This window comes from Camellia sinensis, chromosome 10 (genome assembly GCF_055761805.1).
Source record: "Camellia sinensis isolate YWXY chromosome 10, ASM5576180v1, whole genome shotgun sequence".
NCBI lineage: Eukaryota > Viridiplantae > Streptophyta > Magnoliopsida > Ericales > Theaceae > Camellia > Camellia sinensis.
The window spans coordinates 154,437,863-154,458,422 of record NC_138970.1 but is presented as its reverse complement, the minus strand read 5'-3'; the positions used below and the strand labels follow the sequence as shown (position 1 = coordinate 154,458,422).

Below are 20,560 nucleotides of genomic sequence, written 5' to 3'. Positions count from 1 at the left end.
AATGAGCACCCCCGCTCGCTCGATCAAAGATCGGCCTTTACTAACATGATATCTTGTTTTTGAAAACACATGTGCTCTTATTCCGGTTATTAACTTAGAATTACTATGTGATGAGCATAACATACAAGTATAGACTTGATCGCATAAGTTGGAACAAAACATCTCATGTTTGTTTTTAAAAGCGGTTTGCTACTCGCAAGTAGGGTAAAATACAGATTTTGCCACCCTCAAGTGGGCTTAGAAAACACGGTGATTTGTCACTCTCAAGTGGGCTTAAAACTCGCAATCAATGAATTGTTCCAATTCAAGTAACCCAACCTTCACCCACAAGCATTTAGGCAGTTATATCACATAAGCAGTTAGCCTCATGGCAAGCATGCTATCATGGCAGTCACTCACACACATGCAAATATGCTAAAGCATAAACACTTACCGAGTACTCTGAGCCAAAACAAAAGCTATGTTAGAAATCAATGCATGATCCTAGTTATGTCAAGAATGCCTAATGCAACACATACAAAATGAAACTAAGATAGGCTCGGCTATTCTAAAATGTCATGTGAAATGCAATTTGATACATGTATTCAAACAGGAATTGAAATACAATGAAGTTAGTATGATGTGCCGAGCCCGGTGCATGCAAGACAAATGAATGGATGCAAACATGTGAGCATAAGGATGCTAATTAAAACATGCCCTAAAACTAACCATCGTAAGCTGGTAAATAAAAGGGAGAAAGAAATGGGGGTTGGAAGACATGCATCACACACACGCACACTTATTTACAACAGTTGTGCCCTCTCGACGGAGGGTCCGAATGAATAATACAGAACCAACTAGCTAATCTAATTAAACTAGTTATTACACAACAGAATGAATAACAAGCTACAACTAATTATTACACAACTCTAACTAATTAACAAATTAACTAAGTTAGCAATTGAATAAGCATATAAACTATATGATGTAGGCTGCCTCAGCTCTGCTTTGGATGACAAAGGATGCATGCATGCTCGAGTCGCCTTGTTCGGAAATCCCTCGCGACGCCCCAATTTGCCTCTATTTGCAATTGATCTCAGAAACTTGCACCAAGCCCCAGAGAGATGAAACTCCACCTTGGGAATCTGTAGGGATGTTGCCGACCAGATATTGGCCTTGGAGACCACCTGCCAACCACTTTTTGTGGTGAAAACCAGAAAAAGTGGTCGGCTAGCCACTTTATCTGGTCAGTCGACCAATTTTTGCTGCTGGTTTCTGGTTTTCTGCAACAGAGGGCAAGAAAGGGGCATGGCAAAGTATTTACAAGACATGTATGCGCGACCACCCTCCCTATCATTACATAAGCTCAATGGAGTGTAGGTCTCGACCCTCGGACCACCAATCCCGCATCTCGATGCATGATGGCCGAGGGGCCGAATTGCACAACTCAATACGGAATGAATGCACATACAAACACCTAAAGCCTAGAACTCCGTCATGTATAGTCAAGAGTGTCGGTGACTGGGAATCGAGGTATGTTTCATCACTTCGAGTATGAAACGTGCCTCGTTTCCCGTGTTTGGACTAACGCCTATTCCAAACACAATGCAACAAACATGGCATGCACAATGCGACTCAATCATGCAACTTAATGCAACACAACTTGGACATGCAAGTATGCCAGGGATGATCATGCAAGCATGCAAACTAGCATGCATGATGCTATGAATTATATGGCATACACAACGCTCATGACACTAACATACACAATGCACGTGGTGACCAACATACATAATGCAATGAAAATGGCATGCACAAGTACAATGATCAATCATGTAACAACATGGCATGCTCAATGCTATGAACTACATGACATACTCAATGCGCAATGTACTAAAACCGAAATGAATAGGCCTCAGCCATGTCCAAATCAGCGGCCATTGATGATGAAATCAAGGCACCAAAACACACACAAACATGTATAATGCAATGGCGCAAGCCTAAGGCACAAAATACAACTCTCCAAGAGCATTGAAAAGATGAAACATGGAGTACAATGGCATGTGTTCCAGCACTGAAATGGCATACAAAATGACTTCGAATCATGCAAACAACTCACGCAATGCATGTTGAAAGGCTCAAGTATCGAAAGCTAGTGAAGTGTATTACACTAGAGACATGCAAGGCGATACTCAAATGACCAAACCAACCCCAAACAGACCCTATGCAGGCCAAAACAGTAACAAAATGAGTTGGGATGATAGCTTTGAAAGACACAAAAAAAGGGCTCATGCAATGGCTCACAAATAGGGCATAAAAGCATAACTCTAAAGAGCACTTAAAGAGTGGAAAAATATGGAAGTATAGCAGCCCTACATGCTCTAAAATAACATTCCCAATGATGCCAAAACATGCAAATATCTCGAGTTAAGCATGCAAGAGACCTCAAAACTCAAAGCTAGTCAAGGCTATTACACAACAAGCATGCATGGCAGGTATCATTCGACCAAGAGGCCTCAAAATAGAGCTAAGGCATCCCAAAATATAAACAAAACCATGTTGGAGCAAAGCCAAAATGTGCTAGAATAAAGAGCCAAAACATCATGTGAACCAAGCTAGTAAACAAGATTTACACTACAAGCATATGGAGCATGTGAGAGGTTACCAAACCAGCCAAAAACAGAGCCATGACATGTCAAATGATGACCAAAAAAACACTAAAATGGTGCTAAAACATGCTAGATTGACATGCTACCTCGATGAGCCATAAATGGGAATACACTACACATATGAGAAGCATGCCAAGGGTGACCAAACCAACCATGGACAGAGTCTAGGCAAGCCCTAAAAGTCACCAAAAATTTCCTGAACCACGCCTTGAAAGTTTGAAAATGTATGCTCCTTTGATAAGCCAAAATGCAAGTAAACAAGACAAAAAGAGAGAGGGTCACCCCTCTCTAATTTAGGACCTCAAAACCACATGTCAACCACTGAAAATCCACTGGATTTCAGTGGCTAAAAGGCCAAGCAAGGATTAGCTCAAAGGCCCTAAGGCATGGCACAAAAGAAGGCCAAACAAGGCATGCAAGAGGGTAGGAGACCCTCAGCACCCAAGAGGCCTTAAACAAACATGTTAAGTGCTCAAAAATGAAGCTTTTTTTAGTTGAAAACAAAGCTCAAATAAGCATGCAAGTATGGCTAGGAGAGTGACCAAAACAAAGCTTAAAAGGGAGAAAAGAGGTTACCCTTGAAGCTCAGCAAAACCAGTAGATTTTTTGAACCAAAAACCAGCTTTTCAACCTCCAAAAAGGTCCTCCAAGAGCCTTAGTTCAATGGTGGGGTGTGTGGTTAAGAGTTATAGTGTAAAGGTGAAGAACAACACACACTTTAGGCACCAAATATAGAGATATAGAGGGAGATATACACTTGTGCCTTAGGCAAAACTCAGAACCTCTGCCATGGAGAGGGAGAGCCTCTCTTATAGAGGAACAAAGTTAAAGCTTCCTCAAGAAGCTAAAACTTGGATCCAATCCCTCCATACACGTGTATAGAGGATACAGTTTGTGCCCTCCAGCTAGCACAGCTGGCATCCATTCAGTCTGACAAAAGAGAAGGAAAGCTGCCGACCAAAAAAGGTGGTCGGCCTGCTACTTTTAGTGGTCAGCCGACCACCCAAAGTGGTCTCCCAGGTAAAAAACTGGTCGGTAGGGGGAATTGGTGGTCTCCACACTGAAAGCAAGCCAATGGTGGGGTGGGAAACCAGAAAATGTGGCCCAAAGACCAAGAAAACCAGTTTCACGACCAGAAAACCGGCTGGCGGGGAGAAAAGTGGTCTCCAAGGATAAAAGCTGGTCTCCCACCCTTGTACCACTTCCTAGACAAGGAAATTAAGGTGTTTACCCAAGACAAACCAAAACGGATGCAAGACGAGGGTTCGGGAGGCAAGACGCGCGGCTGAGAGCCCCGAAAACCAGCTGTTGAGCATCAAAAGTGGCGTACGACCACAAAAGTGGTCTCCCGGACCATAGCATCCCTCTAGATAGAGGAAACAAGGTGTGTTCCAAAAATTGTGCCAAACAGAGAATGTTAAGCGGTCCCGAGCCGAGGCGCACGACCGACGGCTCCGAAAATCGGAAACTAGTCTCCAAATGGGAACAATAGCCTACGACCACGAAAAGTAGCCTACGACCACTGAGAGATGGTCTACAAGACCTCTCCCTCCCTCCGGGAAGAGAAAACAAGACTTGGTCCGCAGATCGAGTCAAAGTACAAAGGGTCCCGAGGTTTGGAGGCAAGGCTCTTAGCCAAGAACTCCGAAACCTCGAAACGAGCACAACATGCGCAATGACCGAGCGCTCAATCGATGATGTCTGAGTCTTAAGGTCGGTCAAAAATGGGGTGTCTACAATGACAAAATATAACAAAATAGCGAAAGGGCGAAAACAAGTCTCGTGCGTGAAACGTATGGGCTGACTCTTCAAAACCTTGGCTATTTCACACAAACTTCACTGAGGCTGGGTTTGGACCTCCCTTGGCTCACCTACAGACACATGAATGAGCGTGAGCAAAATTCTAGTGAATAATATCAAATAAAGAAGATACACGAATGATATTTAGAACAACATACGTCAGATAGCCTTGGGCCCAATTCATATTTCTATCTAGTATATATACACATATAGGTCAAGTGACCGCGGTTCCAAACACATCAAATGGCCTCGGGCCCAATTCATTCGTATCCGACGGCCTTTGGCCCAATCGTTCCTGTCTGACGGCCTTTGGCCCAATCATTCATGTCATACGGCCTTTGGCCCATTCATTCACATCGTACAACCTTTGGCCCATTCGTTCATGTCATACGGCCTTTGGCCTATTCATTCATGTCACACGGCCTTTGGCTCATTCATTCATGTCGTACGGCCTTTGGCCCATTCATTCATCCCCTACGGCCTTTGGCCCATTCATTCATGTCAGATTATTAATCGTGTCAGACGGCCTTCGTCCTAATCATTCATATGTTAGACTTTCATTCATGTCAGACTATCATTCATATCAGACTATCATTCATGTCAGACAGCCTTCGGTCCAGTCAATTGTATCCAATGGCCTTTGGCCCAATCATATGGCATAGCAAATATTTGTCCCTAATTCAATGTAACAAACTTACAAGACTTATATGAAAGTAAGCGATTGGACAAATAACATACTTCAGATATCTTTATTAAGATATTACTCACAGTGATCTGCCGGTGGATTTGCCCTCGTGCTTGACCCTACTCATTTCATGAACATAATGGGTCACAAACGATTCATTCAGTTCTTAATTCATATATTCCTCTTAGGTTTCGTTCTTTTCCTTTTAACTCATTTACAATGCTTAATGCATGCCTAAGAGCACTTAGAGATGGAAGAGAACGGAAAATGAAACTCAATTCAAGTTTACAAAATTTCAGAAACAAGGTTCCCCGCTCGAGCGGACCCCCCTTTGGTCTGCAAAAGTACTGGTTACCTCATTTTTACGCTCGAGCGTGAATTCGGATGCTCGAGCTGAAATTCGAACTACATGGCTCCCCGCTCGAGTGTGAATATCCCCGCTCGAGCGGACATCCATGTCTGCTAAAAGTTCTGGGAGCTCGCATTTCACGCTCGAGCGGTGCTTTCCCCGCTCGAGCAGACATGCCAAATTCTGGGTTTTCCATAACTATTCTTGAAGTTCAAACTCGACCTTCAAAGGTCCAAAACTCATGATTTTGGTCCAAAACATGCAAATACATTATATAGCATATGGATGTAAGCAACATGAGGCCAATCATTCAAAATCATGGTCCAATCTTCAAAATTAACCGACATTTCTTTGTATAAACAAGGCTCATGCATTCAAACCTCATATAAGCTCCATATCTTCAATAATCACACATGCATGTCAATTTTTGACTTCATTTCTATTTCACATCTTACAAATGGCACTTATTATTATGAAACCCATGAGAATTATGCATGCATGTGAAGATCAGTGCCCAATTCTCCATGTTCAACATTATTCATGCTAGCTGATGCAATTTCATGGCAATTCATGGTGATTCATAGTAATTTCGTGCATGCATGTGCATTCTAACTTCATATTCATCTCAATCTTTGCCATGAGCTACCAAACCACTTGAATTTACAAAATCACAAGCTCAAACTCAATAATTTACTCACCTAGGAGATTTAATCTTCCAAATTGTGGTTAATTCTTGAGTTTGTCTTCAAATTATTCAAGTTTCTTGCTCAAATCTTCTATTGCCTTCACCCTCTCTCTCTCTCTCTATAAAGTGTGAAATCTGATTTTGAGCTCAAACAAAATGAATGTGAGTGTATAATGCCCCCTTTATATAAGCTCCGTTAATCACATTTCATAAGCATTAATTAATTGATCACTAACTCCTCAATTTAATCTATTTAATTTGATCCGAATTAATTTTCAATTAAATTTTACCGTAGGCTCTAAAAATCATGCCAATCACAATGGCATAGTCAATTTCGATTTCTATGGCCGATAAGGCCTTCAATTTAAATTCTAAAGCAGATAATCAAACAGATTTTCCTACGGTGAACAGATAGAAATTCAAAACCACATATATTCATATAAATGGCACTCAAAATCATATCAAACACATAATCACATTCGTAATTAAGATTAATTAGCATAATACGGAGCAGGGTTATCACAGTAAGCCAAGGATCGAGCCTCGTGCAAAGTAAGCCCACACATCCGTCCTAAAGTTTGAGCATAGCCAAAACGAGTTTGAGGCACGATTTCTTTATCGCTTCTAGATTCCATCAATGCTTGAAATTCTTCGAGTGTTAGACACATCTCTTATGAACCAAAACGGAATACATGTGTGATTGGATTCCAGCACCGAGCAACAGCATGGAGAAACGGAAAACAAGGTGAAGTACGGCTCAATGGAAAAAGAGCGTTTAGGCCGAAACCACAAAAGTTCACCTTGTTCGAGCCATCTAAAGTGGTTATCCAATCTTAGAGCTTATGAATGAGCAACATCTCCATTTTGAGAGCAAAATGCAAAAGACTTGCTCTTCTACTAAGAACAACAGTATGGAAGCACCATTTATGGAATTTTAGATGGAGTAGTGGGTGATAGCTGGACACTCACCAAAAATCTTATCAAGGTCCGGCCATACCTCAGTGGGATTCAGCCGTGCCTACTGAGGTCCGGTTGTACCTCAGTGGTGGGCAAGACAGTGCACTAACAGAAAAGACTGCTCTTTGTCCACTTGTTTTGTGGATGTATTTTGAGTCTTGTTTTTCTTATACCAAGTCTGTTGTAATAGTTTTGAGTTGTTTTTATGTTTTCTTGTTATCGAGTTGTATTGTACATTTTGTCTGGTTGTAAGTTGTTATCCAATTCATGAATCAAGCACAAGTATCTGAAAGATTATCATGAAATTTCTGTCCATTCGTCATATGCAAACACAATACAAGAAATTCGCAAGAAGCAATCATCCACAAAAAAAAACAAAAACAAAAACAAAAAACAAAAGAAAAAAAATTATTTTTATAAACTAGCGGGTCCAACCCCAATCATGTTTTACACATAAAACAAAAAAAAGGCTTTCAAAAACAATAAGTCTCCCTGAAGCTAGTGTTTCAAACTATATCATCATCAATAGTCTGTCCTAGCTCTCCTCCTCCTCGGCTATAGAGGAGGTGCATCACTGTCATCACTGGCATTGCCGGACTGCATATCAAACTCCTCTCCCTCCTCCTCAGGGGTCGTAGAGCCGTCAAAGGACTCCTCAGAAGGTGAGCGCTTCCTCGCTCGGCCTCTCCCTCGATCAGCTCCTCCTCTGCCCCTTATTGGGCCCTACCTCCGTCTCCTAGCTGAAGAAGGTCCTGCAGGTGCCACTGATGCTGGCCCAAGCTGAAGAAGAAAAAAGGAAAAAAGAGTGCAGATAGTTATAAGATGTCAAATAAAGCCAGAATGAAATGAATGTAAACTAGGGAAAAAGCTTACCTCAATCCCGTGAGTGGCTAGAGTGGTCTGACTCCGTCGCACCATGAGGAGTAGCCGGTCAACTGTCCACAGAAGGTCATCTGCAAATGCCCGAGGAACCTGCAAAAGAAAGAGTGAGAGTTTAAGAAATATAGCCAAAAGTAGAAGCAATAAAGCAGGATGAACAAAAGCAAAACAAGATGTGTACCTGCTCGATGTCTAGAGCGAACACTATCATGCAGTCTCCTCAATCTCATCGATCAGAATCTGCTCGAGCACCCCATTTGGGCACATGTATGTGATCTCCGTGGGAATTACAAGAAACCCAGGAATATGAGCAACGACAGAGGCACCTCTAGCAGGGGCATCATTAGCACCAGCCACAGTAGTCGCGACCTCTGGAACAGCACGGGCCACGCCTGGGGTGAGAGGAGCCATCACCCGAGTATACAAGAAAATAGTGAAGTCGCCGGCCATATGGTATCTGTCACCGTCCTCTCCCTCCATCAAGAGGTCGATCATAAGTCCGTCCTGTATCTCATCAACTGTCCTCATGCTTGGAGGAGGATGCGGAACGTCTAGATCGGCAACCCCTCTAGTCTGGCGAATGAACCTCTTTCCTAGATAATAGGCCCGACCAAAAGGGCCCTCGAACAGAATCCGTATGGTAGAGGCATACCAGGCAGTAGCATAGGTCGCTCTGGACGCTGGGAGAATACCCGCCCAGGGATGCCAATCAACCTGTGAATCAGTACAGTGTTAGATGACAGTGCAGTGTTATCAGTACCATGATAGTACAGTGTTAGATGTCAATGTAGTGTTATCAGTACAGTGACAGTGCAGTGTCAGATATCATTCAATGTCAAAAATCAGTGCAGTGTCAGAAAATCAGTGTATAATGAGCAAAATAGTGCAGTGGCAGATGTCAACAGTATGAGGATGCTAGTACAATATGGGAATAGTGATATGGAATGCAAAGAATGATATTGTGTTACTTGGTCCACAGTGATCGTATTGAAAAAGCGGCGGAAGTATAGGAAGGTGCGGTCTACGAGGCAGCGTCGCTCGAACCGCGAGTTGTAGTACCGAGAGCGTGGTACCGACAACTCCATCGGCCTCACTGGGACCGGAGCTAGAGTGGTGAAATACGTGTAAACCCAGAGCTATAAACAGATGAGCATGAATAACGTAGATAAACAGAAAATGAAAATGCAAAGTAAAGATGAGCAGGAACTGCAAACTACAGAATGCAAAGTTGAATAGAAAGGTAAGAAGTGAGATGCGTACCTCCCAAACTCTCCAGTAGCTACCGAGTAAATCCGTCTTGCGGCAGGACACGGAGCTCATGTAGTAATACAAGGTGGCTAAGCTGGCGCCACCCCAGTCATACTCTGCCACCCACGGCAAGTATACCAGTGCTCCAAGAAGATGTATCCCCACGGTATTCTCCCTGTTCGCAAACAGGGTAGTACCAAGGAGATACATGATGAAACCATGGGCATACTAGGCAACCTTAACTGGTGTAGCTGGCTGATGATTGATAAAGTGATCATAGAACCAGCTGTAGCACACCATCCCTTAACTGCTGATGTCCGGGATCGCTCCAAGAAGCTGGAGCTGTGCAGCTCTCCACTGTTCCATGTATAGATCAAATGGGATCGAGCCGCTAACTCCGACCCGTAGGCCAGTGAACATCGAGAAGTCATATGGCGTCAACGTCATCTCCCCGGTCGAAGAAAAGTGGAACAAGTCTGTGGTGTCCCACCATCTCTCGACCAAAGCTCCGTATAGAACTGACTTAACCCGCATCTATATGAGCCCAAAGTAGAAGGGCCCAAAACCGGCAGCATTAACTACTGTGCAAAACCCTGCAGGAAGCCGCTCATACCAACGTCGGGGGCCCGATATGGTCCCACAACCGATAATCCTCCTGACTACGACCTGTTGAATGGGGAATTATATCAATGTATACAGTAGAGATGAATGGTCTGTTTATCAGTTTCAATATGTGCACAAAGTACAATAAAGGAAAGTCGCTTACCGTGGAGGCATCAGCAGACAAGTGCTCCATGGGCTCGTGCAGTAGGGTGTCCTCCTCTAGCCCTGGGATGAAGCCCATGAATCTCAGGATCTTGCCTGGCGGTCGGATATGTGTGCGTGGCTGGTAGGTATCCGTATCAAAAGGTCTCTCGGCAAGGGAAAGCAAAGCAGCAGCCTCCTCCGCCTTTGTATCTGCACCAAGGGCAGCTCCTAAACCTATGGCAGGGTCCGGGACAGGAATCTCGTCACTAGCCATAGGGAAAAGTAGAGAAAAATGGAGAAAAAGTGAGGAAAGAAGAGAAAATGAGTAAAAATCTCAAATTTTCAAAACCCCAGGAGAGAGAAAGTGAAGAACGTGTAAAATCAAAGGGAGGAAGAGGAAATTGTGAGTAAAAATGAGAAAAATGAAGAGAAAAAACCCAAACTCCACCAAATCAAAAACCAATCGGTTCAAAATATAGAGGCTGAAAAGGGTTTCAAAGAAAAAATGGCGAGGATTGTTGGGTAAATTCAAGAAAAGAGAAATCCAGAGAGAGAGGGATCCTAGAGAGAGAGAGGGGAAGTTTCAGATTTGGAGGAAGTGAAGAAATGAGGGTTGATTTGTGTTTTTAAAAGGGAAAGTCGTGGCTTTGCCGAATCTACCCCTACTATTGCAAAGGTCCGGCCAGAGGTCCGTATATCCAGCCGAATCTAGCCAAGATCCAGCCAGACTTCGATAAAAGTTTTGTTTATTTTACTTTGTTCTTTTTTATTATTATTAATTATTATGCTACAAAAGAAACAAAAGAAGAAAGACAAAATATATATATATATATATATATACATAAAATAAAAAAAGGAAAAAAAAAAACAAATCAAACCATTTGTTTGTGTTTTATTAATTGTTATTTTATAAAAAAAAAAAACAAAAACAAAAACAAAAACAAAAGCAAAAACAAAAACAAAAACAAAAACAAAAACAAAAAATCAATCAAACCATTTGTTTGTGTTTTATTAATTGTTATTTTGCAAAAAAGAAGCGAAAAAAAATAGTCAAATCATCATGTTGTATAGTTTATTTCATTTTATTATTTTGAGTAAACATATATACCAAAAAAACAAAAAACAAAAAACAAGACAAAACAAAACAAGACAAAAAAAGAAAAAAAAAAAAATCAATCAAAAATCAATCAAATCAAATCAAAGGAAAGTAATCATTCTATTATACTTTCTTCCATTCGTGTGAGACGCATTTGGACTTCACATTTAGGATTTCATGTTTATCCGGTTAAAACATTCGTCCTTGCCGTATGAACTACGGCTAGGTACGAATGCACCCCAATTTCTCACATTGCACTGTCTTGTGCACCCCAATTTCTCACATCGTACTGTCTTGTGCACCGTAATTTCAATCCTATCGCATTGTCTTGTGCATCTCAATCTCAATTCAATCGCGTTATTTTGCGCATCGAACTGTCTTGTGCATCTCAAGTTCAAACTCAAGTTCACCATTCCTCCTCTCGCGTAAGACGCATTTGGATCTCAAGTTCAATGTTCCTCCTCTCGCGTAAGACGCGTTTAGATCTCAAGTTCACCATTCATCCTCTCATGTAAGACGCATTTGGATCTCAAGTTCACAATTCCTCCTCTCACGTAAGACACGTTTGGATCTCAAGTTCACTATTCCTCCTCTCGTGTAAGACGCGTTTGGATCTCAAGTTCACTATTCCTCCTCTCGCGTAAGACGTGTTTGGATCCAAAGTTCACTATTCCTTCTTTTGCATAAGACGCATTTGGATCCCAAGTTCACTATTCCTCCTCTCGCGTAAGACGCGTTTGGATCTTAAGATCACCATTCCTCCTCTCGCGTAAGACGCGTTTGGATCTCAAGTTCACTATTTCTCCTCTCGCGTAAGACGCGTTTGGATCTCAAGTTCACTATTCCTTCTCTTTCGCAAGACGCATTTGGATCCAAAATTCACTATTTCTCCTCTCGCGTAAGACGCGTTTGGATCTCAAGTTCACTATTCCTTCTCTCGCGCAAGACGCGTTTAGATCCAAAGTTCACTATTCATCCTCTTGCGTAAGACACGTTTGGATCTCAAGTTCACGATTCCTCCTCTCGCGTAAGACGCGTTTGGATCTCAAGTTCACGATTCCTTCTCTCGCGTAAGACGCGTTTGGATCTCAAGTTCACCATTCATCCTCTCGCGTAAGACGCATTTGGATCTCAAGTTCACTATTCCTCATCTCGCGTAAGACGCGTTTCAATCTCAAGTTCAATATTCCTCCTCTCGTGTAAGACACGTTTGGATCTCAAGTTCACTGTTCCTCCTCTCGCTTAAGACGCGTTTGGATCTCAAGTTCACTATTCCTCCTTTCGCGTAAGACGCGTTTGGATCTCAAGTTCACTATTTCTCCTCTCGCGTAAGACGTGTTTGGATCCAAAGTTCACTATTCCTCCTCTCGCGTAAGACACATTTGGATCTCAAAGTTCACTATCCCTCCTCTCGCACACAGTGCGCTTGGATCTCAAATTCACCTTTTCTCCTTTCATGTGAGGCACAACTGGAGTTTCTTTGCTCTGATTTATGCTTTCGTTCAGTGTCATATCATTGTCTTGATTGCATTTTCATTACATGATCATAAGTTATGTTTTGCATTTCATTGCATGATTATAAGTTATGTTTTACATATCATTTTACATTTTACCCCTGAATTACACAGGTTTGATTCCTTACAATGGGATACGTAGGCAAACCTTGGGTTCAACCAATTGTTTGCACATTTGTTTGTTTGCCCAAAGTCTTACGATCTTGGTAAACGGGTTGTCTTCGGGCTTTGACATTCACTCGCGTCAGGAAATGACTTCGAGCTCTGTCAAAGAGGGGCAACTGTAGACACCCCAGTTTTGACCGCTCGTAAGACTTAGGCGCTTTATTCCGGGCACTCGATGATGATGATTATATTGTGTACGTGGTTTTAATTCTCAATAAAAGAATCCGAGTTCGAGCTCTAAAATAATTCCAACCTGCCATACCCATTGTATTTCTACCCCAGAAAGTCAGTTTTGTACCTATATTGAACCTGAAAGTGAGGAACAGTGGGCATACATTGACCTCCGGCCATACATCAGTGACCTCCGGTAGAAGACACCAAGGTCCTGTCGGACCTCTTGACTTTTCAGGTAATTTGTACAGCAATCTGCCAGCTGCCCAATTCTGCAGATATTTTAAGCAGCAACTCAAGTTCTATAAATATGGGGCTCATCCTGCTGTATCAAAGGTTAAGAAAACAAGATTAAGAGTTAGAGAGAAAGAAACAATATCAAGAGTTTAGAAATATCGAAAAAAATATCAAAGCTACTTCATCTTTGTCCTTCCATAAGCTCTCATATCAACCTTGAAGCCCTCATATCATCCATACATACCATACAAGAGCTTGAACTTGGAACTTTTGAGACTTAAAGATCATAACTCAAACTTGAGGGTGCTTTGGAATCAAGTTTGCAACAAGAATACCTTCTCTACAAGAGGTAAAGCTTCATTTGTTTTATTTCAATCTTCGTTCACCTTATTCTTGTGTTTTCATACTATTTTAGGACTGTTTTAAGGGCTGAAACTTGTGATTAAAAGCTATCCAAAGGTGGAGGGGTTAATCACCCTTGCTTGAACCTTATTCCAAGCTTTTATCCTTGTGTTTCCCACTAGTTTTCTCTAGTTTTTGCCACTGATTTGGGGTTGTTTTTTTCAACATCTAAAATGTGTGATTTAAAGTTATAAAAGTGGGGGGGTTAGCCACCCTTCCTTAAATTTGTTTACTAGCTTGAATTTATTCACCTTTTCTAGCTTAAATTATGCTATTAGGGGCTGTTTAATTTATGTCAATAATTTTATTTTAATATTATGTTTGTGTTATATTTACCAATTAATCAACTTCACATAATCATCTCTGCAACCTCCCTCCATTCTTTGCTTATTTCGATTAAAAAGTTGTGAAAAATTGAGATTGTTATTCAAGCATAAGAAAGAAATTTTTCCATGCTTAATGGTTTAATCTCTTCAGAGGTTCATTACCAACGGCATAAAACTTCTTTCATGCTTAATGGTTCAATCTTTTCGAAGGTTCATTATCAAAGGCATACATCTTTCTTATACTAAAACCAATCTTTTATTTTTTATTTCTTTTTATCACCGGTGTATTTACTTTTAAGGAATTAACTTTCTAGTTAAACCCTTGGAAATCACCAAGGAAAGTGTCATTATAGCTTATTATCAAGTTTGGATTTCAAGTCATTATCGCTCACTTTGGGTTTTTCCAACGTCATTATCACTCTTTTGAGTTTGACTAGTTCTTGTTGCACATCTTGGGTTTGACTCGAAATCCCTTATCGCTTGTAAATGAGTTTGACTCTTCCATTGTAATTTCCCCCAAAGAAAATAAGATTTATTTTCTCGGGTTAAGTTGATGCTTATTTCTCTTTATTATCTTTTGGACTTAGTGGACGTAAATATCACTTTTGAACAAAAAGGAGAAAAGATAAAGAAATGGAAAGGTAATAAAAATGGCTAATAAAATCGATTAATTGGATTACAACCGACATAAAGAACTAATACTGGATTCATTCAAATGTTATATCGAGTCTATTGTGTCAAGGCTTGTCTTACATCAATTCATGATGTTTTGATGAATCTTGAAGCGTCTTTACGGCCTGACGTTATGCCGGTGTCTATTGTGCCAAGGCTTGTCTTACATCAATTCATGATATTTTGATGAACCTTGAAGCGTCTTTACGGCCAGACGTTATACTGGAGTCTATTGTGTCAAGGCTTGTCTTACATCAATTCATGATATTTTGATGAACCTTGAAGCGTCTCTACTTCCCTTCTTGAATTCACTTCATGATAGGAGAGAGGGGTGGTTACTATGCATTGCATTTATTGATCTTTGTCTTATCCCATTCAAAATCATCTTGCAAATTAACTTGCAACCATAGATGGTTTGGGAACTGAGTTCGCTCCTCTCTTGAGTATTTTCTATGATAGAGATGGGTAGAAGAGACAAACATGGCTAGGAATACCCTGTCTGCACTGTTTCACCTCAGGCACAAAAAAAAAAAAAAATTTCTGCAAGAAAACAAGGTATGATTGGATTTATTTGGGGTTTGGCTGAGTCGTATTCTGGGTCGGCAAGGCTCCAATAAATTACAAATAGTACACTTTTGGTATAAAGTAATGATAGGGTGAAACAAAACAATTCCCAACAAGGCAGACAGAGTAATTCCTGAGGAGCATCGCTCAATCGTTTCATATTTGTTGTAATAAATTAGACAGCCCCTTTTCATTATTATTCATTCGAATTTGTAATAATTATTTATTCGGACACTTGGACATTCAGACCCTTCTTCGCGAGGACAAATATGTAATAAGTTGTATGTCTTCGAACCCCCATTCTTTCTCCCTTTTATTTATCTTCTTATGATGGTTAGCATAGGGACATTGTCACGCCCCCAAACCGCCCCTAGTAGTTTGGTGCCGTGATGGCCAGTAATCCGAGATTACCGAAGGCCGACTTACAAGAATCATACACAATCAGAGTATAAAATATGGGGCTTACAAGTGCGGAAGCTACATATATACATATACTGAATCTAATAGTCCATGAGAGTCGTGCTTAAGTCCAATGAAATGACATACATTTTTACAAGTCTTACAACTTAGATACAATAAGGGAATGAGATACAAAATACATCTTGACCAAAAGGCTTCTCAAGCCGACATATACAAGTACACATGGAATATAGACTAAGAAGCATAATCTTCAAGATGGTACAAAATGCTAATCCAAAACACGTCGGCAATGCATCCAAAAACACATCGGCTACACGTCTAGGCCTCATTGCCTTCTTGCTCATCACCTACATATATATAGAGAGGGTGAGCTTGGATACTCAGTGAATGATACCAGAAATAAAGGTTTTGCATGATTGATATCCAAGATTTCTTTCAAAACAATACATAGCATATTTTACAATCAAGGGGGAAATCAAGTTCATTGCCGGCCTTTCAAGTTCTTGGGATGTTATTACATCTACTTATTACAAGAGGGTGATGACAATTCCAAGACAAGAGTGCAGTTGCATTATAGTCCCCTGCAACTAAGGACTTTCAAGACAAGAGTGCAGTTGCATTATAGTCCCCTGCAGCTAAGGACTTTCAAGACAAGAGTGCAGTTGCATTATAGTCCCCTGCAGCTAAGGACTTTCAAGACAAGAGTGCAGTTGCATTATAGTCCCCTGCAGCTAAAGACTTTCAAGACAAGAGTGCAGTTGCATTATAGTCCCCTGCAGCTAAGGACTTTCAAGAAATGTCATCAAAACAAGATAGTGTTTAATATACAAGTAGGGATAGTCATTCATGCTAGATCAAGTACTTTTCAAAACAAAGCAAGACGAGATTTATGAAAGCAAGTGTAACATAGCTTTATGAAAAATACCACTCACTTAGTTTCTCCAAATGTCGGGGTCGAGACAAGCCCAAATCCTACAAACACAGGGCAAAGCCTATTGAATGCACCTTCAACAAGTTTCGTATGTACACAAATGGTTTCGGAAAACATGCTGGCCACCAACCAGGTCTAGGCCGAGGTTCCACACCTCCTCGCCGAGGTGTGTTCCCGAGGGCCACATGCAAGGAAAAGAGATCGGGAAACTCTGGGTTTCCCTCTGCTGATGAACATGAAGAACATGAGTGTGAAAACATGAAAAAAAATATGAATGCTCAATCATAATCTGTCATCACAAATCTGGGATTTTCGTGCTATGAGTTTGAAAACATGGACCTGGGTACCCGTACTTGGAATTCTTGCGGAAATAAACACAAAAACATGATTCTTTATGCAAGCTTTCGGATCAAAACAAGACTTTCTTGAAGAACACATGAATGTCATTTTCTCTTTCTAAAATCGAACTTCAAAACGATGCATGGCTTACAAATCATATCCGATCATGCAATGCAATAACATGAACATAGAGAACATCATGAGCAGATCAAGAATCTAACCTTAGAACACGAATCTAATGGTTCGATCTCTAGGAATCAAGCTTGAAGATCTACTTCCTCACTCTAAAACTCCTTCTTCCTCCTAGAGTTTCTCTCTCTACAAGGCAAGATTATGATACCAAATGATAGTTTTCTTTACCCGGTTCTGGGGTTAACCCTCAGCTGAGACACGTGGCGGCGACTGGTTGGGTTCTTCCTGAAAAGGTGGCTGACAGACCAGACAAAGCATGGTGGAAGGGTGTTCAACAAGTAAAGCGGTATGGGCTCTCTGACGGGGCAATGACATCGGCTAACAACAAGGCGTATCTAACAAGCTATACGGAATGGCACTCCGGCAAGGGGTGACATCGGCTAACAAAGGACCTTGGCAACTAAGGTGACAATGACCTCGGCTAGGAAGGACAACACTTGACTAAGCTGTGCCACATCTTGGCCTAGATGCGCCACACCTCGGCCTAGGTCATACCACTCCAGGACGAGATCACTTGGGTGCAAGGTAACATCTCGGCTAATGTGGTCAAGGCAAGGACGGAGGTCGACAAGGGGTTCCAAGATGCTTCTAGACTGAGGATGACCTCGGCTTGGAATGATCTAGGCGTAACGTAACCTAGGCTTGGAATAACATCGGCTAGTATAACTCAGGCAAGGCGTGACCTAAGTTTCACATCAAGGAAAGAACGAGACAAGTACACCACACTTAGACAAATCACAAGGCTTCAAAACAAGGCATGGATCACATTAGCTCAAGCAAAACAAATCACAACATACACATGCAAACTTAACAAGTCATAATCATACAGATGCTCATGAACATGATGAGAACATAAAATGTGGGTTCCTACAGACATCATATTTTCAAATTAGCATTTCCATGACTTGCATCCATTCGTTTTGCATGCATAAAAGCCCGGCTCATCATATTATTCAAATGTCAAATTCAAACTCTTTACTTGAATTTGTGCGTTATCACATGCCTTGAATTGACTCGCATGCCATGCTAGTAGCCAAGCTTATTACTTGTACGTTGTATGTGTTGCATTAGTCATGTTGCATTAATTAGGATCATGCATTTTTTTCTAACTATTTGCTTTCTTTTGACTCGCCTTCAGACATAAGGTAAGCATTTTTGCTTTGGCATATTGCATGAGGGTGATTGCTGTCATTTTAAACATACTACCATGAGGCTAACTGCTTACTTGATATACCTTTTTGAATGCCTGTGGATGAAGGCTATTCACTAAAATTGGGATACTCTGATTAATGTATATATATGAGATCACTTTTCAAGTGGTACATATTCAAAACACTTTTTCAAAACAAACATGAAATCAAACGTTCCAACTTCTAGTGAAATTAGTTTATACTTGTATGTTAAAAACAAAATAAGAACATATACCGTACATAAGAATCACATTATGATTAGTAGAAGCCGATCTTTGATCGGGTGAGTGGGGTGCTCAATTAATGACCTTTCCCTCTCATACCTAACTTCCCGAACCAAGACACTTTGGTAACGACGGACTAATGGCCTTCGGCACAAGTCACGAGTTTTCTAAATTTCCTAAAATAAATAATTAGGTGGTAACTCTAATATCTGGCAAAGCAGTTCATTTTTGGCATTTGATTCAAAACATCGATTTTCCAAAAGAAATTGCCAGATTTGGACTCTTTTTGTGTTTCCACTGTTTTCACATTGCACTTGTGTAATCAGATTCAGAACCCACAAGTGGAGTCCGAACGGTACGGTCTATTCATTCTTCTGAAAGGGAGCACGAAAAGCCAAGCTACAAGAACCTGTCGACCTTAACCAGGATATCCTCAAGTATGCCACGAGGAGTTTTAAGGGAACAATCAGCTAACTGAAGAGTCACTGATGTGGGTTTCAACTCACCAAGCCCAAATTCCCCATGCACCGAATATGGAAGAAGATTTACACAGGCACCTAAGTCAAGAAGTGCCTTATCGATCAAGTGATTACCAATAATACAAGAGATTGTAGGTGCACCTGGATCTTTAAACTTAGGGCCAGTGTTGTTGGTCATAATAGAACTCACTTGTTTAGTGAGTAGAATCTTTTTGGTCACATGGGTTTTGGATTTACGCTTTTGTGTGCACAAGTCTTTGAGGAATTGGGCATAGGAGGGTAATTGTGTTAATCACTTTCGACAAGGGAAGATTGACTTTCACTTGTTTGAATACCTCCATCGTTGCTTCAGTAGCTGCCTAAACATTAGGGAAATGGTGTTTTTGGCACATAGGGTGTCGTAAGCTCACATGGTGGTCTCGGGAAAAGACTATTGTTTCTGGGTCTTGAGCTTGGCCAATTTGGGTCTCAAGTTTTGCAATGGACTGACCATGAGAATGGACAAGCTGATTTGTAGCCTACAAAAGTTGTAACACATTTTCCTCAAAAGGTAAATTTTTCCTAGGGATATTGGTATGACTGTTGAGACACACGATGGTACAGAGGTGGATTAGCAAAATTTTGAAAATTGTGCCTTGTTGGAGGTGGGACATAGGAATTTCCTTGTGATTGTGAACACCAAGAAAAATTTGGATGGTTTCTCCATCACGGGTTATAGGTGTTCGAGAATGACACATTACTTGATTTAGAGAAACTGTCGACCGTATTGACATGCTCCGAATCTAACTTGGGACATTGAGGTGTTGATGGACACTCAGTCTCACAATGCATGGGACTTAAACAAATTGAGCAAGCCTCTTGGTAAGGAGGTTGTGTGGGTTGCAAAAAATGTGTCCTATTGCTAATAGTTGATCCATTTTTTTAGACAACATTTTGACTTGATGAGCAATATCAACGCTATGACTTACCTCATATAAACCACTTCGCTTCGTACCACTAGGGTTGGTTGCTTTTCATGCTAAGAGGTAGACACATGGTGCACAGAGTTTTCACTCAGATTTTCAAACAACTCCTAAGCCTTTACGTCACTTCTATTCATAAACGTCCCATCACAAGCTGAATCAACCATTTTCTTAAATGAGTTAGTTAAACTAGAATAAAAGATGTGAACAAGTTGCCATTAGGCGATCTCATGATGGGGACACTAATGTAGTAAATCCCAAAAACTTTCCCAAGTCTCATAGAAATGCTCACCATCAATTTGAGAAAAATTGTGGATGACACGCCTTAACTGATTGGTTTTCCCAATGGGAAAATATTTATCCAAGAATTTTTGCCTTATTTGGCCCCAAGTTGTGATACTATTTGCGGGTAAGGATTTTAGCTAGTATTTGGCCTTGTCCTTAAGTGAAAAGGGGAAAAGTCTCAACCTAAGGGCTTCATCAGTGACATTTTGGAATTTCACTACAGAACAAGTTTTTGAAAACTCACTAAGATGCTTGTAGGGATCCTCATTACTAAGCTCATGGAAGGATGGAAGCATTTGAATGATGGTCGGCTTAATTTCATAATGGGTCATGTTGATAGTTGGCAATTGAATGCAAGATGTTGACGCATCGATAGTTGGTCTGAAGTGCACC

General features: G+C 41.0%; 1 non-coding gene across 1 annotated transcript; it reads left to right on the top strand.

Annotated features, from left to right (window-relative positions):
* The first annotated feature begins 20,107 nt into the window (after positions 1-20,107).
* LOC145801808 (small nucleolar RNA R71) lies at positions 20,108-20,213 on the top strand. The gene has a single exon (XR_014343459.1). It is a non-coding gene; the product is annotated as a small nucleolar RNA R71 (small nucleolar RNA).
* The last annotated feature ends 347 nt before the right edge of the window (positions 20,214-20,560 follow it).